Source organism: Salvia miltiorrhiza, chromosome 2 (genome assembly GCF_028751815.1).
Source record: "Salvia miltiorrhiza cultivar Shanhuang (shh) chromosome 2, IMPLAD_Smil_shh, whole genome shotgun sequence".
Lineage (NCBI taxonomy): Eukaryota > Viridiplantae > Streptophyta > Magnoliopsida > Lamiales > Lamiaceae > Salvia > Salvia miltiorrhiza.
This window is the reverse complement of record NC_080388.1, coordinates 19962323-19987379: the sequence shown is the minus strand read 5'-3', so window position 1 is coordinate 19987379 and position 25057 is coordinate 19962323. Positions and strand designations below refer to the sequence as shown.

Here is a 25057-nt window from a genome sequence, read left to right as displayed (position 1 = left end):
AGTGTCCCAAACTCCTCTGCTTCAACCTCATGCCTCTTTCGCGGAATGCAGCAAGCATTATGCCTTAAAAGCACCTTCTGCCCAAAGAACAGACCTGCCCTGGAACTACGCCCTCCCAGGCAACTGACTCTAGCAAAACAAAGGAAAAAGACTCTATCTAGACCTAAAACAGATACGAAAAACGAGCACAAACATGGGCTCATCACACGCATACACTTTAAACACGATTGTCCTCAAGCGTGCACATGCAATTATGCCCAAAAGACAGACAGAAACAAAACGGACAAGACTCGAAACAAAGGTTAGCACAACCAAAATGCAATACAAAAATGCAAGAGAATATCCAAGCAAAAACATGCAAGCAATCAGAGACAAAAAAAATCATGCAACGCCATCAATTGAGTCAAGAAAGGGTCTGTGGGCGTAAGGATGTTCCTCCCCATCGCTCATTCTCTCAAGTGTTTTTGAGAAGTGTTTACGCTCGTGACATCATGCTAGGTTCTGCCATAGGCTTGCCTATCTTCTATTGTCTCCCCCTTTAGTCAAAGTTATAGGTGCATCTCATTAGGTCTTTTATGGGTTGTAACGTGGCTTAAGGCATAAGGTGAGAATTTTTGGTACGAGGCTAAGGTCATTCTGAACTTCACTCTGGGCAACAGACTTCCCAGATTTTTAAGATCCCTGCCTATTCTTGCGGGCCTAAGCACATACTAACCAAGATATTAACTCTTTTTTTTTATCTTTCACTTTTTTTTTTTTTTTAATTTTCTTTCTGGAATTTTTCTTTATTTTAGGATTAGATGTCCCATTTTGCAATTTTTGCACTAGTCCTGCCCATAGGATCCACTACACTATCTTCCCTTCTTTTGCCCTTAAGTTCAGTTTGACCGGGACGGCTCAAATCTAGGCAAATTTATAAGTGAATTCAAATGAATTATTAAGCTCAAAAGGGTTCACAAGTGATAGATGTAGAGTTGGTCAGTTTGGCTTTGTGGGCTAAAGAAAGAATTGCCTAAATCATTTAACACACCTATACTATGTACACAGGGTTCAACTAAGAATCAAGGCAAGTTCTAGCATTACCCTAGTCAAGATGTCAATTTTCACACAAGAAAGAAAAATTTGTTATGGGCATAAGACAACATATATCAAAGCTCAAAACCTCACATGGTATGCCCACAAGCCCTATCCATCGTCCTCAACTACACACGGCATGCATTGACATTCGAATCTCATACTACTTGCACAACAAACTCAGAATATAATCACGCTTAATTGATTGCAAATCAAAAGGCTAACCACAGGATAAAGAAACAACGCTCGGCCCACCCCACACACACACTTTGCCTTGGGCAAAGTAGGTGTGTAGAGGGGGTCGAAAAATAGACTCAAAATGAAAACAAAAAAAACTAAGACCTAGGGAGGGTTATGCCCAGAACAGAGTTCAGGTGAGCACCTGAATCCAGTGCTTGCAAAGTAGGCAAGGAGTGCTTTTCTGATCTCCATCATCATGGCTTCTGTTATGCCCATACGGGCGTCATTACTTGCACTCAAAGGGGCAGGGCTCTTTGACTTCTCCTTGTTCTTACTTGCTGGGGCAGATGGCTGAAAGATTGCTACGGGCGTAACCTCTTCAGGGGTGGTGAATCTAACTCTCTTGCCCTTGATGCGCACGTCCTTCAGGAGAACCATGTTGAAACATAAACAAAACACATAAAAAATAGGTATTCCTCCCCACTCACACACTTTGCCTTAGGCAAAGGGGGTTAGAATGAGGAATACCAACAACAAACGAAAACAAAAAAAGTGACCCTCCCCACACACACACTTTGCTTTGGGCAAAGTGGGTGCATAGAGGAGGTCGAAGAACAGACACTACGGAAATAAAAACAAAAACAGACAGACTCGAAACAAATCAAAATAAAAACAAAACCATAGGAGGGTTATGCCCAAGAGGAGGTTTCAAGGGTCTCTTCATTACCACATCTTTCACGGTTGGATTGAGCTTTCATTGTGAGTCACGAATTGGAACATCATCCTCCTCCATGAGAGTTTGCTGCATGCACACAGTCTGGCTTATGCCCTTGATGTCCGCTAGGGTCCAACCGATTGCCTCCTTGTATGTGCTCAAAATCTCTCGGACTTGCTCCTCCTCTGTTGGGCTTATTTCCAAATTGATGATCTGGGGCAAAGTCTCATTCTCGCCCAGACAGATGTACTCCAGGTGCTTGGGCAAATTCTTCAATTCGAGCTTGGGTGCTCTCTCGGGTGACGACACCAACTTGTCCTGTGGTCCGATGATGGGAATATTAAGGGCTTCTGTGTATCCCTCTTCCTTCTTTAGGGTATCCATCATTCCAACAAGCTTCCTCCATATCCTCGTCATGGGCATAGTCCTCTGTCAGGCTTTCTTGGATCATAACATCCGTTTGGTCGAGAAGTGCTTTCTGGGGCAGGATATCTTCCCCACTCATCAGCATCACAGCATTCACCTTCTTAACCTCCATCTGGGCAGGAAGCTTGCCCTGCCTCTTTTCCATCCGAGCGATCGTTTGGGCAAGATGGGATAACTGGGCATTGATATTCTGCATTCCTCCCCTTGTCTCCCTCATGAACTTTTCGGTTTCTTGTTGGAATTTCATGTTTTCTTGTGCCATCATGTGCACAAGTTCTGCCAAGGAAGCCCCTCTTGCCTGTGAAGGCTGTTGTGGGCACTGCTGTCTGTAGGGCTCAAAAGGCTTCTAGCCATATCATCCATTGTTGTTTCCCAGCTGTCCCAAAGCATTGACTTCTTCTTCATCCTCAAAGAGTTGAGGGCATTCATCCGTTGCATAGGGTGTATGCCATACAAAGTTGGCATGCTTTCACCGGCTTCTTGATCAAAGGATTTTGGTTGCTCATGAACTTCTCCAAGGCAATGCACAACTTGTCGATCTTGTCCTCCTGGGCAGAAGGGTTTGGATTGTTTTCTCTGACCATAGCTCCTTGTGACCTGCACTGCTAGTACAACGCATACACAAACGTTAAGGCAAAACTCACATAAAATTTCGCAAAAGAAATTACTAGCGCACTCAATTCCCCGGCAATGGCGCCAATTTGACGAAGCTGTCGTTTGAGCTTCGCGCAAATAAAATATCCTGTGCCCACAACTAGACTAGCTAGTGGTAAGTCCAGAGTCGAATCCACAGGGAACTGAGCAGTAACTTCTCCTGCAAGGGTGTCACTAAAAAGGTTTTGTATCTTGCAGTGTTCTGACCACAACGTGCTTATGGGCAGAACAGGGTTTCCAACTAAAATTGAAATAACAAGATAGATAAATCAAATAACAAAACAATTCTGACTTGGGTTTGAATCACTAAACATGAACTGGACACTCGATCATTGGTGCAAAGATAAATCACTATACTTGCATACCAGTGGTTATAGGCATAAGAATTGTTGCGCCCCTATTGTCCCTCGTCACGCACGTAAAAACCCCTCACCCAATCTATCCTTTCAGTTTATGATCCCTTAGAAGGGTCAGCTAATGGAAATCAACTACCCCGGGCAACATCCACGCTCTCTACGATGGTCTATCGCTAGTTGTGCTTTGCCCAGAATGCTTTAAGAACTAGATAGACCCACTTGACTCTTACGCCAATATTTCACAGCAGTCACGGCCCCAACACTCGTTGTACTATTTTGGAGGTCGATGGCAACTCGCCTTTTGCCCAAATTATTACTTGTGGCCAGAACTCCCTAGTTAACTAGTGACCAATTAATTAACCAAGTTGTTACAACCTTTTTGGAATCAAACCTAGTGTATCGGAAATATGCTCATACAGTTGTTATGCCCAAATTAGACCTCTCGAGTTAAGTGTTCATGCTTAGATCATCTTGCCCAAATCAGAATATAAAACTTAGCCAAACATAAAGTAAATAACAAAGGCAAAAGACATAAAAGAAAACATAAAGTAAAAACTGAAATAGAAACTTACTTAAGGCAAAAGGGTACTTACGGCCAAAAGTGCCGCAGAAAACATGAACAGAAAATTAAACTGCTATGCCCATAAGGGGCGACTACTCCTACCTAACTATGGAAAGTAAAACTAAAGCAATGGTCTCTCAAATTCGTGCTTCCCCCCTCTCTACTGAATGGTTCACAGCTATGTGGTATTTATAGGCATGAGTTAGGGCTACTCAGGCTGGGCCCAAAAGGAGTGGGCTGGAATTAGGGCTCCTTCTGCCCGAGATTGCATCCTGATCTGGAGGCTGATTCTTTCCTTATCTAAACCTCAAGGGATTAGGTTTTGGATATCTTTCCTTATCTACATCTTCTGATCAGATTATGCCTTTTGCGCTCAACACGAATTTATGTACTCCATCTCCTGCACTCTTGTTCTCTTCCCCGTCTGTACCTTCTGCCCACGATCATCTTCTGGTGCAACTGGGTCCCGAACGGTACTTATGGGCAAAGGGTCGGTTTTGCCTTGAGCAACTCCAAACTTTATCTAAGCTTTTGTAACCTGCTGCTCCAATCTCCAATTGGCTCTGTAGTTGTGCTCATACTTCTTCCCCGAACCGAAGTCGCATTATGCCCAGAACCTTCTTCCGATGCAACTGGATCCCGCGCGGTACTTATGGGCAAAAGGGTCAGTTTGCCCAACATCCTGCTTCTCGGACTTTTGGTCTTCAAAACAAGCTTTTGAGTGTCCCAAACTCCTCTGCTTCAACCTCATGCCTCTTTCGCGGAATGCAGCAGCATTATGCCTTAAAAGCACCTTCTGCCCAAAGAACAGACCTGCCCTGGAACTACGCCCTCCCAGGCAACTGACTCTAGCAAAACAAAGGAAAAAGACTCTATCGAGACCTAAAACAGATACGAAAAATGAGCACAAACATGGGCTCATCAGCAGCGTAAACCGATGACTCGTCCTAAAGTCATATCGGCTGTGATCATATTATATCTCTTAAGGTTATTCCAATTATACAGTCTTCTGTGATCTACAACACACCATATATTCTACTTATATAGAGATAGAGAACATACATATGCAATTATGAACACAATCAGATAGGAGATTAAAACAGTGAACATATGAATCATTGTATACAAGCATAAAAGGTTCTTGCTTTCAGTATACAAATCCAACAATCTCCCACTTATACTAAAGCAAACTTTTAGTATACAATGTGTCTAAATACTAGCTATTACAACAATCACTTCACTTCTTCTCCCACTTATACTGAAAGTTTTCTCTAAGTGGGTGGCATCAACCGCAATCCCATTCCTCGAGCATGCTTCTCGTAGGCCTTTTGCAGCAAGCTCTTCGTGAAAGGGTCAGCCAGCACATCTCCTCTGTTTACGATTTCTCGTATGATGTGGTACTTTCTTTCTATGTGTTTGGTCGCCTTGTGGGTCCTGGGTTCCTTAGAATTTGCCACTGCACCCGAGTTATCACAATAGATTATGATACTCTTAGGCAAATTAGGTACCACTCCTAGATCCAAGAGGTAGTTCCGGAACCATACAACCTCTTTAGTAGCTTCAGAAGCACCTACATATTCGGCTTCCATGGTGGAGTCTGCAATGCATTTCTGCTTTGCACTCCGCCATGATACGGCTCCACCTCCCAAGGTAAATACATATCCAGAGGTAGAACTCTTCTCATCCCGGTCAGCTTGGAAATCCGAATCGGTATAACCCAAAGGAGTTAGACTGTCTGATTAGTAAACTAGCCTATAATCTCGAGTCCTTTTCAGGTACTTGAGAATATGCTTTACCGCAGTCCAGGGTTCGACTGATATCTTGCAACCATGCCAACGACATAGCAAATATCAGGTCTCGTGCAAAGTATTGCATACATGAGGCTACCTACAGCGGAAGCATATGGTACCTTCCTCATTTTCTCAACCTCACTAGGCGTCTTAGGACACATGTCCTTAGACAGAGGAATGCCATGTCTGAAAGGTAGCAAGCTTTTCTTGGCAGTTTGCATGCTAAAACGAGCAATCACAGTATAAATGTAGGACGCTTGAGATAAGCTCAACATCCTTTTCTGGCGATCACGAACAACCTTGATCCCCAGGATGTACGCTGCATCTCCTAAGTCCTTCATTTGAAACTATTCGGATAACCACTTCTTTATGTCTGATAATAGTTCAACATTATTGCCAATGAGGATGATATCATCTACATAAAGTGCAAGGAAAAGCACGTCGCCATTGGCATCTAAACGGTACACGCAACTTTCATTTTCACAATGAGTAAATCCATAGGATTTAATGACCTCGTCAAAATGCTTGTTCCATGACCTCGAAGCTTGCTTAAGTCCATAAATGGACTTCTTCAGCTTCCATACAAGCTGCTCTTCGCCTTTCTTCACAAACCCTTCGGGTTGCTGCATATAGATGTCCCTTCCTTCTTCAAGGAAACCGTTTAAAAAAGCGGTTTTGACATCCATTTGCCAAACCTCAAGGTTTATGTGGACTGCTATGGCAAGGAGTATTCGGATAGACTTAAGCATGGCAACCGGCGAAAATGTTTCAACATAATCTATACCCTGTTCCTGGGTATATCCTTTCGCCACGAATCTAGCTTTAAAAGCTGCGACTTCGCCATCCGAATCTTTTTTTCTCTTGTATACCCACCTACTACCTATAGCTAAGAAGCCATCTGTGTAGTAGCCCGCTCTTTTAATTATGATTAAAACTAGTAAATGCAATTTTTATAAATGAATCCAGTTTATAGTTCTGATTTTTTTTTATCAGAGATGGAGTAATATTTTAGCTTTATACTTTTATAACGTATGAGAAAAACGCGACAAAGATTATTGAGCCATTCAATAATTATTATTTCCAAGTTGTAACTGACTTAGCAAAGTCATGTTATTTATTAATCGAGAAACAGAAGCAGTTATATTTATTAGTGCATTGAAGTCGATGAATTATTCCGACTGCAACGCAGATTAAATCTACGGATTTAATTTAAGTTATATTACAGTTTATTAAGTTAGCAGGCAAGGAAAAAGATATCAAGCAGATACAGAAATGCGATGATTTAAAATCGAAGCCAGTATTTATTTACAGTTCACAGATTACAGTCTAGTTCCCAGCTTGGGGAAAATCGTCTAGTATACCACAAAGGTTGTGGACTCTACGTGGCCACTTAATACCACTCACTAAAGTATTGACACAAAATCAAAAGAAAATCTGCATAGTACAAAAGCAAGTAGGTGGTCATTCCACCATACCCTATGCTGCCTGCACCATCTTTCAAACCATGAAAGTAACTCCACCAACTCCACTACCCTTTGCTCCCCGCCAACTCCACAACCACCAACTCCCCCACCATACTCAAGTTGCAGCAGAAACTTCTTCCTCTACTAGTTGTTAACTTCAGCCAACAAACAACTCTCACTCTCACTTCATTTCACCAAGAATTATTGAAGATCAGTGCCTATCTTGTTCCTGCCAAGTTCTCACGGTAAGCTTGCCTTAATGTTCCCACCTTTCTTCCATTTGCAACCTGCATTTATTGAAAGAAACAAGTATGATTTATTTCAGAATTATTCCAGTTCATCTAGTACCTCAACAAGCAGCCAAAAACCAAACATTCACAAGGTACATATTCACTATCTCAATTACTCCTCATGCTACATGATTCACCATCAAGCATGCTTCAGTTTTATAGAATGCGGAGTTCATAGATGAATAATATATGCACATATAGACTTAGCAGAGTCACACGTTCTGTAATACAGCATAAACCATGACTTTTACAGTAAGAATTTTCTTACGACACAAAGCAAAACAACACTTAGTGTAAACTCCAGCATAAGCATAAGCAAAGTATGAAAACCCAAGATTTCATAAGATAGAATGAACTTAGACAATGCTAGTAACCTGTCGAGTTTTATCCTTGCCGCGTGTTGCCGTTCAATCTGGGGTTTGGGGTAGAGCGCGGCAACAATAAGCGGAACGAGTTCTGTTCCGATGGGCAGAGTGCATCGACCGAAGCGTCCGCTCGCTGGAACTCAAGGGCTAAGGCAGCATGCTACCTCAAGTCCGGAGACCCGACGCTGACGACGATCGCTCGCCGGATTCAGACGATGATGGCGGCACCTGATGGTTGGTCGCTGTGGCCGAAGGAGAAGAGGGGAGGGGCGGATTTCCGATCTGGACTTTGGGGGCTGAGAGAGAGTGAGATCTGATTGTGTCGCTGGTCGTCGGAGGGAGAGATGGCGGCGATGGCGGCGGTCCGGCTGACTGCTGCTGTCGGCTGGAGCAGAGGGGGCCAAGTCCGGCAGCTGCCTCGCCGGAGGTAGCCCCAGCGACCGTGAGTCCGAGAGAGAGAGAGGGAGCTAGGGCTCGGGCGCCGCTCTTCGCGGTGGGATGTCGGGCCTGTTTCAGCGTGAGAGAAGGGAGAACCAAGGGGCAGTGGTTGTCGCCGCTCGCTCCGGCGAGCTCCGACGGCGGTGAATTTCGAGAGGAGAGAGGGACGAGCAGATTTTGGGGAGGAAAGGGAGAGAGAGATCCGACTGATAGGAAAAAGGGAGGAGGCACGACCTTGCCGGGCTTAGGCGGCGGCGACGCCGGCAACCTCGTCGGAGCAGTGAATCGAGAGAGAGAGCTCGATTGGATTTTCAGCGAGAGAGAGAAGGAGGAGGACGAGCGGCGTGAGTTGAGATTAGAGAGAGAGACCGAGAGTGATTGTGGAAGAAAAGAATTTGGGCTTTTCCCCTTTTTAAAATTTTGGGCTGTGAATTGTTTTAATGGTTTTGGGCTTCCATATAATAATTTCGAACTGGGTCTAATTATTTAAGAAAAAGTTTGGGCTTCACTTATAAATTCGAAATGGGCCAGTCTTTAATTTAATTGGTCCTTCTCATTAATTCTATTGGGCTCGATTTAATTAAGGAGTTGGGCTGATGCATATTTTATGATGGGCTATTATTCTAGTCCCATTTATATTTCGTTGGGCCAGTTTAATTCATCATTTTGGCCGATTAAATTGCCTTTTTGGGCTAAGATTAATTCTTTTCAGTCCACATTAATTATTATTTGGACCCCTATTTTAATTGTTTTGGGTCGAAGACTTTTTAAGTTGGGCTTTAATTCTTTTAAAGCTTGAGCTGAAGTTACTCCTTTGAGCTAAGCCTAGCAGTATCAATTTTTGATGGAGCCCAATTATTTATCAGTAATGAGCCGCCCAGTTTATTAATTAATGTTTTTGGACTTCCGACTTTAAAGCAAGCCATTATTGTTTATTTCATTTAAGCCACTGGTTTATTTAATTAATTGGCTACTCTCTTTTGAGCCTATTAATTATTTGAGGTTACGCTAGTAATGATGCTTCTATCGAAAAGCCCGATAATTTCTACAAGGTCACACCTCGTTTAAAGCCGAGTTAGTCCTTTTTCAATCAAGTACAAATGCGAGGTTTATTTCACGACTAGAATATTCCGATGAGGAAGGAAGAATCACAGTTTTATTCGACCGCGCTAGACGAGAATTAGCTAAATCTATTAACGAGGATTAATAGTAGAATTCCCGATTATCGCTCAGAGTATTAGATCATGCATACCAGATTCATGCATAGTTAAATTACGCTTTCTCATTAATTAAGAATTTTCCTCGAGGCAATGTCTTATTTTATATTCTCGTGATTAAGGTCAAGCGCGAGAGTAAGAACTACACAAGGAGTTAGAGTACCTTAGCAAAACTTTGCTATCAGGTGGGCAATTTCTTACGCGTAAATAAAATGTTATGCAAGTGTTATGCTTTAAAATGCAAATTGGATCTTCAAGTGTGGTATGCTTTATTACACTTAAATGAGTTAAGCTTTATTATGCTGCACGTTAAATGATTTACGCTATGCTGTTTATACTATTTACGCCTATGTAATTTACGTTTGATTACGCTTATTTACACTTGAATGCCTTACGCTGATAAGTTTATGCTCATGTTTGATGCTTGCGTCTGTTGGGGGAGGCCTCCCTCAACAGTACGATGCCGTGTCCGTTGAGGAGGGCCTTCCTCACGGCGCGATGCCCGTGTCCGCTGAGAGAGGCCTCTCTCGCGGCGCGATGCCAGTATGCCAGTGTTACAGCGTCTATTGGGGGAGGCCTCCCTCAATAGTACGATGCCGTGACCGCTGAGGGAGGCTCCCTCTCACGACGCGATGCCCGTGTTCGTTGGGGAAGGCCTTCTCCACGACACGATGTTTGTTAATGAAGATTGATGATGAAGAATGCCCTTATGCTATTTATGAATTTGGAAATGTTTAATGAGCAAAGGATATGAAAGAAACTCATGCCTCTTATGCGATATTGTGAAATTGTTAATGATGTTATGTTATATGCTTGGCAACTGCCCACTAAGTACTCTTGTACTTAGCCCTTCGTTGTTTATGTTTGTGCAGGTTGAGCTGTGATGGGCGATGAAGTGTTGCTGAGTGGAGTTTTTGTCGAACTTAAAGTAGGCTCAGAAAGGATACATGTCTTCATACATGTATCTCAGTTATGCATTCCGCTGTAAACACTGATTATTTAAGTTACACCTTCCGTTGCAAACTCTGATAATGTTTTAGCCAAACCCCTAACGATGCCTTTTTCCTTTTAAGGAATATAACGCGTATACAAGTTCTTTGAGTAACCTTTTTATGCGAACTATGCCTTTTTCCTTTTTAAGGAATATTTCACGCGTATCCAAGCTCTTTGAGTATTCTTTTATGCTCCCCTTTCTAAACCCGCTTCGTAATTTCCCTTCCCCAGTCATGGTTTCCCGGCTTAATTATCCTTAATTAAGGCCGGTCGTGACAGAGTGGTATCAGAGCAGTTCGTTTGCTCTGAGCCTAAGAGTTTATTTAAGCTAAACTTAGAATGGATCACTAAAGTGTCTAGAGTTCAATCGACAAAGCTCAGCACTTCATCGCATCACACTCAACGAAGCAGAATGGTAAGCTCTTCCAAGTTTTAAGTTAATGTTTACGAAAAGTGAGAATTATCGTAATAACAAAGTGAGAAACTGTTAATAGCTATGTTATGTTGTTGAATGAAATGATTTATGCAAACACGATTAAGTATGCCTATGGAATGAATTCCTACGAACATAGAGCTATTAAGATATGAGATCACCACTACGACAGAACATAGAAGCAAACATAGAAGAAATTAGATTGTATCTTTTGGTGGCTATAGTGAAGGCAGCAAGATAAGTGATACGTATAGAATAATTCTTAAGCTCATGATTTTATAGCCGCTATGAATCTCCATGACTTATACTTAAGTATCCAATTTAGATGATGAGATATTATATGCTTAAGAATTGATATAACTCATGGATATGAGATGCTAAGGACCCTTAAAGCTTACTACATCAATGTTGTCATTGGAGTTATGACTTGTTTACAAGTTATAATAAGTTGGCCTTTACAAGAATTCTTTTGAGGTTTGTATTAGATTATGCTAGAGTGTACTAATTGGCACATCTTTGCTACTAGAATGCCGCCTAAGAGAGGACGCCCTGTGAGAAACAATAACAATCGCAGAAACCATAACACTGTACCAGAAGAACCACAAGATGATGAAGGACATAACCCATCCCCTCCGCCCTCGACTAGGAGAGTCGAAGAACTCTTTTTAAGGCAAAACCCACCTACGTTTGACGAAACGAGTGAACCGGCTGAAGCTGAGATTTGGATGCGTGCAATGGAACGCATTTTCAACTTTCTACATTGTACTGATGAGGAGTGCCTATCTTGCATCTCTTTCCAACTAACAGGATCGGCTGACTGCTGGTGGGAAGCACGACGAAAAATTCTGACACCTGAACAATGGGCAAGTTATACTTGGGAAGATTTTAAGACAGGATTATATGATAAATATATTCCGAAAAGCTATAGGAAGAAGAAAGAAGCTGAGTTCTACGAGTTGAAGCAAGGAAAGAAATCTGTGGTTGAATACGACAAGGAATTCTGCAACCTGTCGAGGTTTGCTCCATAACAAGTGGACACAGATGAGAAGATGGCAGAGAAATTTTGTGCCGGACTGCGGTACGAAATTAAGATGTCTCTAGCAAGCCACGGAGGACTCTCATACACGGAATCTCTGAACATGGCACTTGACATTGAAGCTGCAATGTCGTCGGACAAGTCAGCCCCATTGTTGATCTCAACGCCAAATGATCCACCAGTAGCCTCACATACTCTCAAAGGGAAGCGCAAGTGGGACAACAATGAAGACAATATCAATCCGATTAATAAGCGAGAATGGCAAGAATATGAACGGGCCGAATAGTTTATTCAACCAAGGTACGAGGCACAGACTAACCTCGAGTCAACTGGGGGTAGCCAAGGTCAGAGAGGAATTTCACCTTGCCCAAATTACGGTAAGATGCATAGGGGTATCTGTCGGGCTGGGACTAACGGTTGTTACAATTGTGGCCAAAAGGGTCACTACTCCACGCAATGCCCCAACAGATAACGAGGTTCAGCAATTGAGAACACCCGCACCCCTTGCCAGCAATACGTGGACACTTGCGAAATCAGTCTCAATCACATCAGTGAAAATCTTATGGAGACACCGCAGACAAGAGAAGCTACGTGGAAATTTGAAGACAAGATGAAGGAAAAATACCCGAACTGTTTTAGCAGAGATATGCAAATTTCGGGACGAAATTTTTGTTAAGAGGGGTAGTATGTAGTAGCCCGCTCTTTTAATTATGATTAAAACTAGTAAATGCAATTTTTATAAATGAATCCAGTTTATAGTTCTGATTTTTTTTTATCAGAGATGGAGTAATATTTTAGCTTTATACTTTTATAACGTATGAGAAAAACGCGACAAAGATTATTGAGCCATTCAATAATTATTATTTCCAAGTTGTAACTGACTTAGCAAAGTCATGTTATTTATTAATCGAGAAACAGAAGCAGTTATATTTATTAGTGCATTGAAGTCGATGAATTATTCCGACTGCAACGCAGATTAAATCTACGAATTTAATTTAAGTTATATTACAGTTTATTAAGTTAGCAGGCAAGGAAAAAGATATCAAGCAGATACAGAAATGCGATGATTTAAAATCGAAGCCAGTATTTATTTACAGTTCACAGATTACAGTCTAGTTCCCAGCTTGGGGAAAATCGTCTAGTATACCACAAAGGTTGTGGACTCTACGTGGCCACTTAATACCACTCACTAAAGTATTGACACAAAATCAAAAGAAAATCTGCATAGTACAAAAGCAAGTAGGTGGTCATTCCACCATTCCCTATGCTGCCTGCACCATCTTTCAAACCATGAAAGTAACTCCACCAACTCCACTACCCTTTGCTCCCCGCCAACTCCACAACCACCAACTCCCCCACCATACTCAAGTTGCAGCAGAAACTTCTTCCTCTACTAGTTGTTAACTTCAGCCAACAAACAACTCTCACTCTCACTTCATTTCACCAAGAATTATTGAAGATCAGTGCCTATCTTGTTCCTGCCAAGTTCTCACGGTAAGCTTGCCTTAATGTTCCCACCTTTCTTCCATTTGCAACCTGCATTTATTGAAAGAAACAAGTATGATTTATTTCAGAATTATTCCAGTTCATCTAGTACCTCAACAAGCAGCCAAAAACCAAACATTCACAAGGTACATATTCACTATCTCAATTACTCCTCATGCTACATGATTCACCATCAAGCATGCTTCAGTTTTATAGAATGCGGAGTTCATAGATGAATAATATATGCACATATAGACTTAGCAGAGTCACACGTTCTGTAATACAGCATAAACCATGACTTTTACAGTAAGAATTTTCTTACGACACAAAGCAAAACAACACTTAGTGTAAACTCCAGCATAAGCATAAGCAAAGTATGAAAACCCAAGATTTCATAAGATAGAATGAACTTAGACAATGCTAGTAACCTGTCGAGTTTTATCCTTGCCGCGTGTTGCCGTTCAATCTGGGGTTTGGGGTAGAGCGTGGCAATAATAAGCGGAACGAGTTCTGTTCCGATGGGCAGAGTGCATCGACCGAAGCGTCCGCTCGCTGGAACTCAAGGGCTAAGGCAGCATGCTACCTCAAGTCCGGAGACCCGACGCTGACGACGATCGCTCGCCGGATTCAGACGATGATGGCGGCACCTGATGGTTGGTCGCTGTGGCCGAAGGAGAAGAGGGGAGGGGCGGATTTCTGATCTGGACTTTGGGGGCTGAGAGAGAGTGAGATCTGATTGTGTCGCTGGTCGTCGGAGGGAGAGATGGCGGCGATGGCGGCGGTCCGGCTGACTGCTGCTGTCGGCTGGAGCAGAGGGGGCCAAGTCCGGCGGCTGCCTCGCCGGAGGTAGCCCCAGCGACCGTGAGTCCGAGAGAGAGAGAGGGAGCTAGGGCTCGGGCGCCGCTCTTCGCGGTGGGATGTCGGGCCTGTTTCAGCGTGAGAGAAGGGAGAACCAAGGGGCAGTGGTTGTCGCCGCTCGCTCCGGCGAGCTCCGACGGCGGTGAATTTCGAGAGGAGAGAGGGACGAGCAGATTTTGGGGAGGAAAGGGAGAGAGAGATCCGACTGATAGGAAAAAGGGAGGAGGCACGACCTTGCCGGGCTTAGGCGGCGGCGACGCCGGCAACCTCGTCGGAGCAGTGAATCGAGAGAGAGAGCTCGATTGGATTTTCAGCGAGAGAGAGAAGGAGGAGGACGAGCGGCGTGAGTTGAGATTAGAGAGAGAGACCGAGAGTGATTGTGGAAGAAAAGAATTTGGGCTTTTCCCCTTTTTAAAATTTTGGGCTGTGAATTGTTTTAATGGTTTTGGGCTTCCATATAATAATTTCGAACTGGGTCGAATTATTTAAGAAAAAGTTTGGGCTTCACTTATAAATTCGAAATGGGCCAGTCTTTAATTTAATTGGTCCTTCTCATTAATTCTATTGGGCTCGATTTAATTAAGGAGTTGGGCTGATGCATATTTTATGATGGGCTATTATTCTAGTCCCATTTATATTTCGTTGGGCCAGTTTAATTCATCATTTTGGCCGATTAAATTGCCTTTTTGGGCTAAGATTAATTCTTTTCAGTCCACATTAATTATTATTTGGACCCCTATTTTAATTGTTTTGGGTCGAAGACTTTTTAAGTTGGGCTTTAATTCTTTTAAAGCTTGAGCTGAAGTTACTCCTTTGAGCTAAGCCTAGCAGTATCAATTTTTGATGGAGCCCAATTATTTATCAGTAATGAGCCGCCCAGTTTATTAATTAATGTTTTTGGACTTCCGACTTTAAAGCAAGCCATTATTGTTTATTTCATTTAAGCCACTGGTTTATTTAATTAATTGGCTACTCTCTTTTGAGCCTATTAATTATTTGAGGTTACGCTAGTAATGATGCTTCTATCGAAAAGCCCGATAATTTCTACAAGGTCACACCTCGTTTAAAGCCGAGTTAGTCCTTTTTCAATCAAGTACAAATGCGAGGTTTATTTCACGACTAGAATATTCCGATGAGGAAGGAAGAATCACAGTTTTATTCGACCGCGCTAGACGAGAATTAGCTAAATCTATTAACGAGGATTAATAGTAGAATTCCCGATTATCGCTCAGAGTATTAGATCATGCATACCAGATTCATGCATAGTTAAATTACGCTTTCTCATTAATTAAGAATTTTCCTCGAGGCAATGTCTTATTTTATATTCTCGTGATTAAGGTCAAGCGCGAGAGTAAGAACTACACAAGGAGTTAGAGTACCTTAGCAAAACTTTGCTATCAGGTGGGCAATTTCTTACGCGTAAATAAAATGTTATGCAAGTGTTATGCTTTAAAATGCAAATTGGATCTTCAAGTGTGGTATGCTTTATTACACTTAAATGAGTTAAGCTTTATTATGCTGCACGTTAAATGATTTACGCTATGCTGTTTATACTATTTACGCCTATGTAATTTACGTTTGATTACGCTTATTTACACTTGAATGCCTTACGCTGATAAGTTTATGCTCATGTTTGATGCTTGCGTCTGTTGGGGGAGGCCTCCCTCAACAGTACGATGCCGTGTCCGTTGAGGAGGGCCTTCCTCACGGCGCGATGCCCGTGTCCGCTGAGAGAGGCCTCTCTCGCGGCGCGATGCCAGTATGCCAGTGTTACAGCGTCTATTGGGGGAGGCCTCCCTCAATAGTACGATGCCGTGACCGCTGAGGGAGGCTCCCTCTCACGACGCGATGCCCGTGTTCGTTGGGGAAGGCCTTCTCCACGACACGATGTTTGTTAATGAAGATTGATGATGAAGAATGCCCTTATGCTATTTATGAATTTGGAAATGTTTAATGAGCAAAGGATATGAAAGAAACTCATGCCTCTTATGCGATATTGTGAAATTGTTAATGATGTTATGTTATATGCTTGGCAACTGCCCACTAAGTACTCTTGTACTTAGCCCTTCGTTGTTTATGTTTGTGCAGGTTGAGCTGTGATGGGCGATGAAGTGTTGCTGAGTGGAGTTTTTGTCGAACTTAAAGTAGGCTCAGAAAGGATACATGTCTTCATACATGTATCTCAGTTATGCATTCCGCTGTAAACACTGATTATTTAAGTTACACCTTCCGTTGCAAACTCTGATAATGTTTTAGCCAAACCCCTAACGATGCCTTTTTCCTTTTAAGGAATATAACGCGTATACAAGTTCTTTGAGTAACCTTTTTATGCGAACTATGCCTTTTTCCTTTTTAAGGAATATTTCACGCGTATCCAAGCTCTTTGAGTATTCTTTTATGCTCCCCTTTCTAAACCCGCTTCGTAATTTCCCTTCCCCAGTCATGGTTTCCCGGCTTAATTATCCTTAATTAAGGCCGGTCGTGACAGAGTGGTATCAGAGCAGTTCGTTTGCTCTGAGCCTAAGAGTTTATTTAAGCTAAACTTAGAATGGATCACTAAAGTGTCTAGAGTTCAATCGACAAAGCTCAGCACTTCATCGCATCACACTCAACGAAGCAGAATGGTAAGCTCTTCCAAGTTTTAAGTTAATGTTTACGAAAAGTGAGAATTATCGTAATAACAAAGTGAGAAACTGTTAATAGCTATGTTATGTTGTTGAATGAAATGATTTATGCAAACACGATTAAGTATGCCTATGGAATGAATTCCTACGAACATAGAGCTATTAAGATATGAGATCACCACTACGACAGAACATAGAAGCAAACATAGAAGAAATTAGATTGTATCTTTTGGTGGCTATAGTGAAGGCAGCAAGATAAGTGATACGTATAGAATAATTCTTAAGCTCATGATTTTATAGCCGCTATGAATCTCCATGACTTATACTTAAGTATCCAATTTAGATGATGAGATATTATATGCTTAAGAATTGATATAACTCATGGATATGAGATGCTAAGGACCCTTAAAGCTTACTACATCAATGTTGTCATTGGAGTTATGACTTGTTTACAAGTTATAATAAGTTGGCCTTTACAAGAATTCTTTTGAGGTTTGTATTAGATTATGCTAGAGTGTACTAATTGGCACATCTTTGCTACTAGAATGCCGCCTAAGAGAGGACGCCCTGTGAGAAACAATAACAATCGCAGAAACCATAACACTGTACCAGAAGAACCACAAGATGATGAAGGACATAACCCATCCCCTCCGCCCTCGACTAGGAGAGTCGAAGAACTCTTTTTAAGGCAAAACCCACCTACGTTTGACGAAACGAGTGAACCGGCTGAAGCTGAGATTTGGATGCGTGCAATGGAACGCATTTTCAACTTTCTACATTGTACTGATGAGGAGTGCCTATCTTGCATCTCTTTCCAACTAACAGGATCGGCTGACTGCTGGTGGGAAGCACGACGAAAAATTCTGACACCTGAACAATGGGCAAGTTATACTTGGGAAGATTTTAAGACAGGATTATATGATAAATATATTCCGAAAAGCTATAGGAAGAAGAAAGAAGCTGAGTTCTACGAGTTGAAGCAAGGAAAGAAATCTGTGGTTGAATACGACAAGGAATTCTGCAACCTGTCGAGGTTTGCTCCATAACAAGTGGACACAGATGAGAAGATGGCAGAGAAATTTTGTGCCGGACTGCGGTACGAAATTAAGATGTCTCTAGCAAGCCACGGAGGACTCTCATACACGGAATCTCTGAACATGGCACTTGACATTGAAGCTGCAATGTCGTCGGACAAGTCAGCCCCATTGTTGATCTCAACGCCAAATGATCCACCAGTAGCCTCACATACTCTCAAAGGGAAGCGCAAGTGGGACAACAATGAAGACAATATCAATCCGATTAATAAGCGAGAATGGCAAGAATATGAACGGGCCGAATAGTTTATTCAACCAAGGTACGAGGCACAGACTAACCTCGAGTCAACTGGGGGTAGCCAAGGTCAGAGAGGAATTTCACCTTGCCCAAATTACGGTAAGATGCATAGGGGTATCTGTCGGGCTGGGACTAACGGTTGTTACAATTGTGGCCAAAAGGGTCACTACTCCACGCAATGCCCCAACAGATAACGAGGTTCAGCAATTGAGAACACCCGCACCCCTTGCCAGCAATACGTGGACACTTGCGAAATCAGTCTCAATCACATCAGTGAAAATCTTATGGAGACACCGCAGACAAGAGAAGCTATGTGGAAATTTGAAGACAAGATGAAGGAAAAATACCCGAACTGTTTTAGCAGAGATATGCAAATTTCGGGACGAAATTTTTGTTAAGAGGGGTAGTATGTAGTAGCCCGCTCTTTTAATTATGATTAAAACTAGTAAATGCAATTTTTATAAATGAATCCAGTTTATAGTTCTGATTTTTTTTTATCAGAGATGGAGTAATATTTTAGCTTTATACTTTTATAACGTATGAGAAAAACGCGACAAAGATTATTGAGCCATTCAATAATTATTATTTCCAAGTTGTAACTGACTTAGCAAAGTCATGTTATTTATTAATCGAGAAACAGAAGCAGTTATATTTATTAGTGCATTGAAGTCGATGAATTATTCCGACTGCAACGCAGATTAAATCTACGAATTTAATTTAAGTTATATTACAGTTTATTAAGTTAGCAGGCAAGGAAAAAGATATCAAGCAGATACAGAAATGCGATGATTTAAAATCGAAGCCAGTATTTATTTACAGTTCACAGATTACAGTCTAGTTCCCAGCTTGGGGAAAATCGTCTAGTATACCACAAAGGTTGTGGACTCTACGTGGCCACTTAATACCACTCACTAAAGTATTGACACAAAATCAAAAGAAAATCTGCATAGTACAAAAGCAAGTAGGTGGTCATTCCACCATTCCCTATGCTGCCTGCACCATCTTTCAAACCATGAAAGTAACTCCACCAACTCCACTACCCTTTGCTCCCCGCCAACTCCACAACCACCAACTCCCCCACCATACTCAAGTTGCAGCAGAAACTTCTTCCTCTACTAGTTGTTAACTTCAGCCAACAAACAACTCTCACTCTCACTTCATTTCACCAAGAATTATTGAAGATCAGTGCCTATCTTGTTCCTGCCAAGTTCTCACGGTAAGCTTGCCTTAATGTTCCCACCTTTCTTCCATTTGCAACCTGCATTTATTGAAAGAAACAAGTATGATTTATTTCAGAATTATTCCAGTTCATCTAGTACCTCAACAAGCAGCCAAAAACCAAACATTCACAAGGTACATATTCACTATCTCAATTACTCCTCATGCTACATGATTCACCATCAAGCATGCTTCAGTTTTATAGAATGCGGAGTTCATAGATGAATAATATATGCACATATAGACTTAGCAGAGTCACACGTTCTGTAATACAGCATAAACCATGACTTTTACAGTAAGAATTTTCTTACGACACAAAGCAAAACAACACTTAGTGTAAACTCCAGCATAAGCATAAGCAAAGTATGAAAACCCAAGATTTCATAAGATAGAATGAACTTAGACAATGCTAGTAACCTGTCGAGTTTTATCCTTGCCGCGTGTTGCCGTTCAATCTGGGGTTTGGGGTAGAGCGTGGCAATAATAAGCGGAACGAGTTCTGTTCCGATGGGCAGAGTGCATCGACCGAAGCGTTCGCTCGCTGGAACTCAAGGGCTAAGGCAGCATGCTACCTCAAGTCCGGAGACCCGACGCTGACGACGATCGCTCGCCGGATTCAGACGATGATGGCGGCACCTGATGGTTGGTCGCTGTGGCCGAAGGAGAAGAGGGGAGGGGCGGATTTCTGATCTGGACTTTGGGGGCTGAGAGAGAGTGAGATCTGATTGTGTCGCTGGTCGTCGGAGGGAGAGATGGCGGCGATGGCGGCGGTCCGGCTGACTGCTGCTGTCGGCTGGAGCAGAGGGGGCCAAGTCCGGCGGCTGCCTCGCCGGAGGTAGCCCCAGCGACCGTGAGTCCGAGAGAGAGAGAGGGAGCTAGGGCTCGGGCGCCGCTCTTCGCGGTGGGATGTCGGGCCTGTTTCAGCGTGAGAGAAGGGAGAACCAAGGGGCAGTGGTTGTCGCCGCTCGCTCCGGCGAGCTCCGACGGCGGTGAATTTCGAGAGGAGAGAGGGACGAGCAGATTTTGGGGAGGAAAGGGAGAGAGAGATCCGACTGATAGGAAAAAGGGAGGAGGCACGACCTTGCCGGGCTTAGGCGGCGGCGACGCCGGCAACCTTGTCGGAGCAGTGAATCGAGAGAGAGAGCTCGATTGGATTTTCAGCGAGAGAGAGAAGGAGGAGGACGAGCGGCGTGAGTTGAGATTAGAGAGAGAGACCGAGAGTGATTGTGGAAGAAAAGAATTTGGGCTTTTCCCCTTTTTAAAATTTTGGGCTGTGAATTGTTTTAATGGTTTTGGGCTTCCATATAATAATTTCGAACTGGGTCGAATTATTTAAGAAAAAGTTTGGGCTTCACTTATAAATTCGAAATGGGCCAGTCTTTAATTTAATTGGTCCTTCTCATTAATTCTATTGGGCTCGATTTAATTAAGGAGTTGGGCTGATGCATATTTTATGATGGGCTATTATTCTAGTCCCATTTATATTTCGTTGGGCCAGTTTAATTCATCATTTTGGCCGATTAAATTGCCTTTTTGGGCTAAGATTAATTCTTTTCAGTCCACATTAATTATTATTTGGACCCCTATTTTAATTGTTTTGGGTCGAAGACTTTTTAAGTTGGGCTTTAATTCTTTTAAAGCTTGAGCTGAAGTTACTCCTTTGAGCTAAGCCTAGCAGTATCAATTTTTGATGGAGCCCAATTATTTATCAGTAATGAGCCGCCCAGTTTATTAATTAATGTTTTTGGACTTCCGACTTTAAAGTAAGCCATTATTGTTTATTTCATTTAAGCCACTGGTTTATTTAATTAATTGGCTACTCTCTTTTGAGCCTATTAATTATTTGAGGTTACGCTAGTAATGATGCTTCTATCGAAAAGCCCGATAATTTCTACAAGGTCACACCTCGTTTAAAGCCGAGTTAGTCCTTTTTCAATCAAGTACAAATGCGAGGTTTATTTCACGACTAGAATATTCCGATGAGGAAGGAAGAATCACAGTTTTATTCGACCGCGCTAGACGAGAATTAGCTAAATCTATTAACGAGGATTAATAGTAGAATTCCCGATTATCGCTCAGAGTATTAGATCATGCATACCAGATTCATGCATAGTTAAATTACGCTTTCTCATTAATTAAGAATTTTCCTCGAGGCAATGTCTTATTTTATATTCTCGTGATTAAGGTCAAGCGCGAGAGTAAGAACTACACAAGGAGTTAGAGTACCTTAGCAAAACTTTGCTATCAGGTGGGCAATTTCTTACGCGTAAATAAAATGTTATGCAAGTGTTATGCTTTAAAATGCAAATTGGATCTTCAAGTGTGGTATGCTTTATTACACTTAAATGAGTTAAGCTTTATTATGCTGCACGTTAAATGATTTACGCTATGCTGTTTATACTATTTACGCCCTATGTAATTTACGTTTGATTACGCTTATTTACACTTGAATGCCTTACGCTGATAAGTTTATGCTTATGTTTGATGCTTGCGTCTGTTGGGGGAGGCCTCCCTCAACAGTACGATGCCGTGTCCGTTGAGGAGGGCCTTGCTCACGGCGCGATGCCCGTGTCCGCTGAGAGAGGCCTCTCTCGCGGCGCGATGCCAGTATGCCAGTGTTACAGCGTCTATTGGGGGAGGCCTCCCTCAATAGTACGATGCCGTGACCGCTGAGGGAGGCTCCCTCTCACGACGCGATGCCCGTGTTCGTTGGGGAAGGCCTTCTCCACGACACGATGTTTGTTAATGAAGATTGATGATGAAGAATGCCCTTATGCTATTTATGAATTTGGAAATGTTTAATGAGCAAAGGATATGAAAGAAACTCATGTCCTCTTATGCGATATTGTGAAATTGTTAATGATGTTATGTTATATGCTTGGCAACTGCCCACTAAGTACTCTTGTACTTAGCCCTTCGTTGTTTATGTTTGTGCAGGTTGAGCTGTGATGGGCGATGAAGTGTTGCTGAGTGGAGTTTTTGTCGAACTTAAAGTAGGCTCAGAAAGGATACATGTCTTCATACATGTATCTCAGTTATGCATTCCGCTGTAAACACTGATTATTTAAGTTACACCTTCCGTTGCAAACTCTGATAATGTTTTAGCCAAACCCCTAACGATGCCTTTTTCCTTTTAAGGAATATAACGCGTATACAAGTTCTTTGAGTAACCTTTTTATGCGAACTATGCCTTTTTCCTTTTTAAGGAATATTTCACGCGTATCCAAGCTCTTTGAGTATTCTTTTATGCTCCCCTTTCTAAACCCGCTTCGTAATTTCCCTTCCCCAGTCATGGTTTCCCGGCTTAATTATCCTTAATTAAGGCCGGTCGTGACAATCTGGTAGTTTAGTTTTCTCGTATACATCCATAGCAGTCATGGATTCTATTTTAGAAACCATGGCGTCGTACCAAGAATCTGCATCTAGATCTTCCATCGCTTGTCTAAAGTTATCAGGGTCGATATCCTTTTGTTCATCAATAGGAAGAAGATCCGAAGATTCTCCCAAGAACATAAATCGATCAGGTTGGACTATAACCCTCCCACTACGACGAAGCGATGGTGGTACAGCCTGTGACAATGGTTTGGGCAGTATCCTGTGGTGCATTCACTTGCACACTTGGCTGGGGTGATGGAATCGCCTGTCCATTGCCTTCGATTTCTTGAAGAACAATCTCGGACTTAGACTTGTGTTTATCTATATAATCCTGTTCCAAGAATCGTGCGTTGGTGCTAACAACCACTTTCTGATCCTTAGGATTATAGAAATAACCACCTTTCATTCCTTTAGGATATCCTACAAACAACATTACTTCACATCTAGGTTCCAGTTTCTTTGCTTCCTTGTCTAGCACGTATGCAGGACAACCCCATATCTTTATATGGCTTAAGCTGGGCTGGCGCCCAGACCATAACTCGATAGGAGGCTTAGGAACCGATTTGGACAGTACTAGATTTAGCAAGTAAGCCGTTGTTTCCAAGGCATATCCCCAAAACGAAATAGGCAACGATGCATAACTCATCATCGATCGCACCATTTCCAAAAGAGTTCTATTTCTTCTCTCCGCTACACCATTCTGTTGGGGAGTACCAGGTGCAGTCAATTGGGATGTAATCCCAGAATCTGACAAGTATTGCAAAAATTCATTTCCGAGGTATTCGCCACCGCGATCAGACCGCAATGACTTGATAGATTTACCCAATCTCTTCTCCACTTCCGCCTTGAATTCTTTGAATTTCTCAAAGCATTCAGACTTGCGTTGAAGTAGGTAAATGTACCCATATCTTGAGTAATCGTCAATGAAAGTGACGAAATACTCATACCCTCCACGAGCTTTTGTGGACATCAGTCCACACAAGTCAGAGTGAATCAATTCTAACACATGCGAGGCCCTATTCCCCTTAGCCTTAAAAGGCCTTGCCATCATCTTTCCTTCTATACAGGATTCGCAGGTTCTAAATAGAACAGCTTGAAAGTCTTTCAATGATTCCATTTGACACGAGCCTTTGGATCCTATTTAGATTGATGTGGCCTAATCTTAGGTGCCATGCATGTGTATCTTGTTCATGAGAAAAGTGTTTCCTTTTATTTGGATTTGGACAGATTTGTGATGTAGATGCAACATGGACAGAGTTATCAGCTGGACATGTAATAGTATAGAGAGAGTTGTTCAAAATTCCGGAGCAAATAGTCATGTTATTTTTCATGATAGAGACACCTCTATCAAAAGTAACAGAATATCCATCCAAAAACAATTTTGAAACAGAAATTATGTTCCGCCGAAAATCCGGCACATATAAAATATCTCTCAAAACTAAAATGTCATCACCAAAACATAAAGATAAATCTCCAATAGCAACAGCTGCGACCTTCGACGCATTGCCCATGGAGATGGTGATCTCGTCACTTTCCAGACTCCTTGTCGGCTTGAAGCCCTGCAAGGTGTAACAAACATGATCAGTTGCCCCCGTATCCACTACCCAAGAATGAGTAGAAAACGAAGCTAAGCATGTCTCAGTTACTAGAACTTGTGACGTACCTTGTCCCTTTGCCTTGAGCACCGGACAATCTTTCTTCCAGTGCCCAGTCTTGCCGCACTTGAAGCACTTTCCCTTTCCAGTTGGCTTCTTCACGCCACCAGTAGGGCCGACTGCTTTGCCACTCCCACTTGCTTCCTTGCCACCTTTGCCCTTTGGACCTTTGCGCTTCTTTTTCCCGTCTTTCGACGAAGAAGCAGATCCCTTGGCAGTGACAAGTACTTCTTTCCTATTGCCCAAGACTCCCTCTTCCGTAACTAGAGCATTCAACAACTCATTAAGAGTATTGTTGACCTTGCTCATAACGACATTGAGACGGAAGTTCTCAAAGGATTTGGGGAGAATGTTCAGGATGATATTGACTTTGGCTTCGCCTTCGATACCTCCTCCGAGTAACACGAGCCTATCAAAAAGCTTTATCATGTTCATGACATGCTCGTGTACAGAACTGCCCTCGCTCATCTTACATGCTAAGATTTCTCTCATTATGTTAAAGCGAGCAGATCTCTCGG

The 25057-nt window shown here is 42.4% G+C and overlaps 4 long non-coding RNA genes across 4 annotated transcripts; 3 read left to right on the top strand and 1 right to left on the bottom strand.

Moving 5' to 3' along the window:
• Positions 1-7035: 7035 nt before the first annotated feature.
• On the bottom strand, positions 7036-8780 carry LOC131011505 (uncharacterized). Its single transcript, XR_009096969.1, has 2 exons — positions 7885-8780; positions 7036-7507 (listed from the first exon to the last, which is right to left on the bottom strand). It is a non-coding gene; the product is annotated as an uncharacterized LOC131011505 (long non-coding RNA).
• On the top strand, positions 7398-10635 carry LOC131011506 (uncharacterized). Its single transcript, XR_009096970.1, has 4 exons — positions 7398-7465; positions 7546-7602; positions 9653-9715; positions 10403-10635. It is a non-coding gene; the product is annotated as an uncharacterized LOC131011506 (long non-coding RNA).
• Positions 10636-13413: 2778 nt separating this feature from the next.
• Positions 13414-16656, top strand: LOC131011504 (uncharacterized). Its single transcript, XR_009096968.1, has 4 exons — positions 13414-13486; positions 13567-13623; positions 15674-15736; positions 16424-16656. It is a non-coding gene; the product is annotated as an uncharacterized LOC131011504 (long non-coding RNA).
• Positions 16657-19434: 2778 nt separating this feature from the next.
• Positions 19435-22679, top strand: LOC131011503 (uncharacterized). Its single transcript, XR_009096967.1, has 4 exons — positions 19435-19507; positions 19588-19644; positions 21695-21757; positions 22447-22679. It is a non-coding gene; the product is annotated as an uncharacterized LOC131011503 (long non-coding RNA).
• The last annotated feature ends 2378 nt before the right edge of the window (positions 22680-25057 follow it).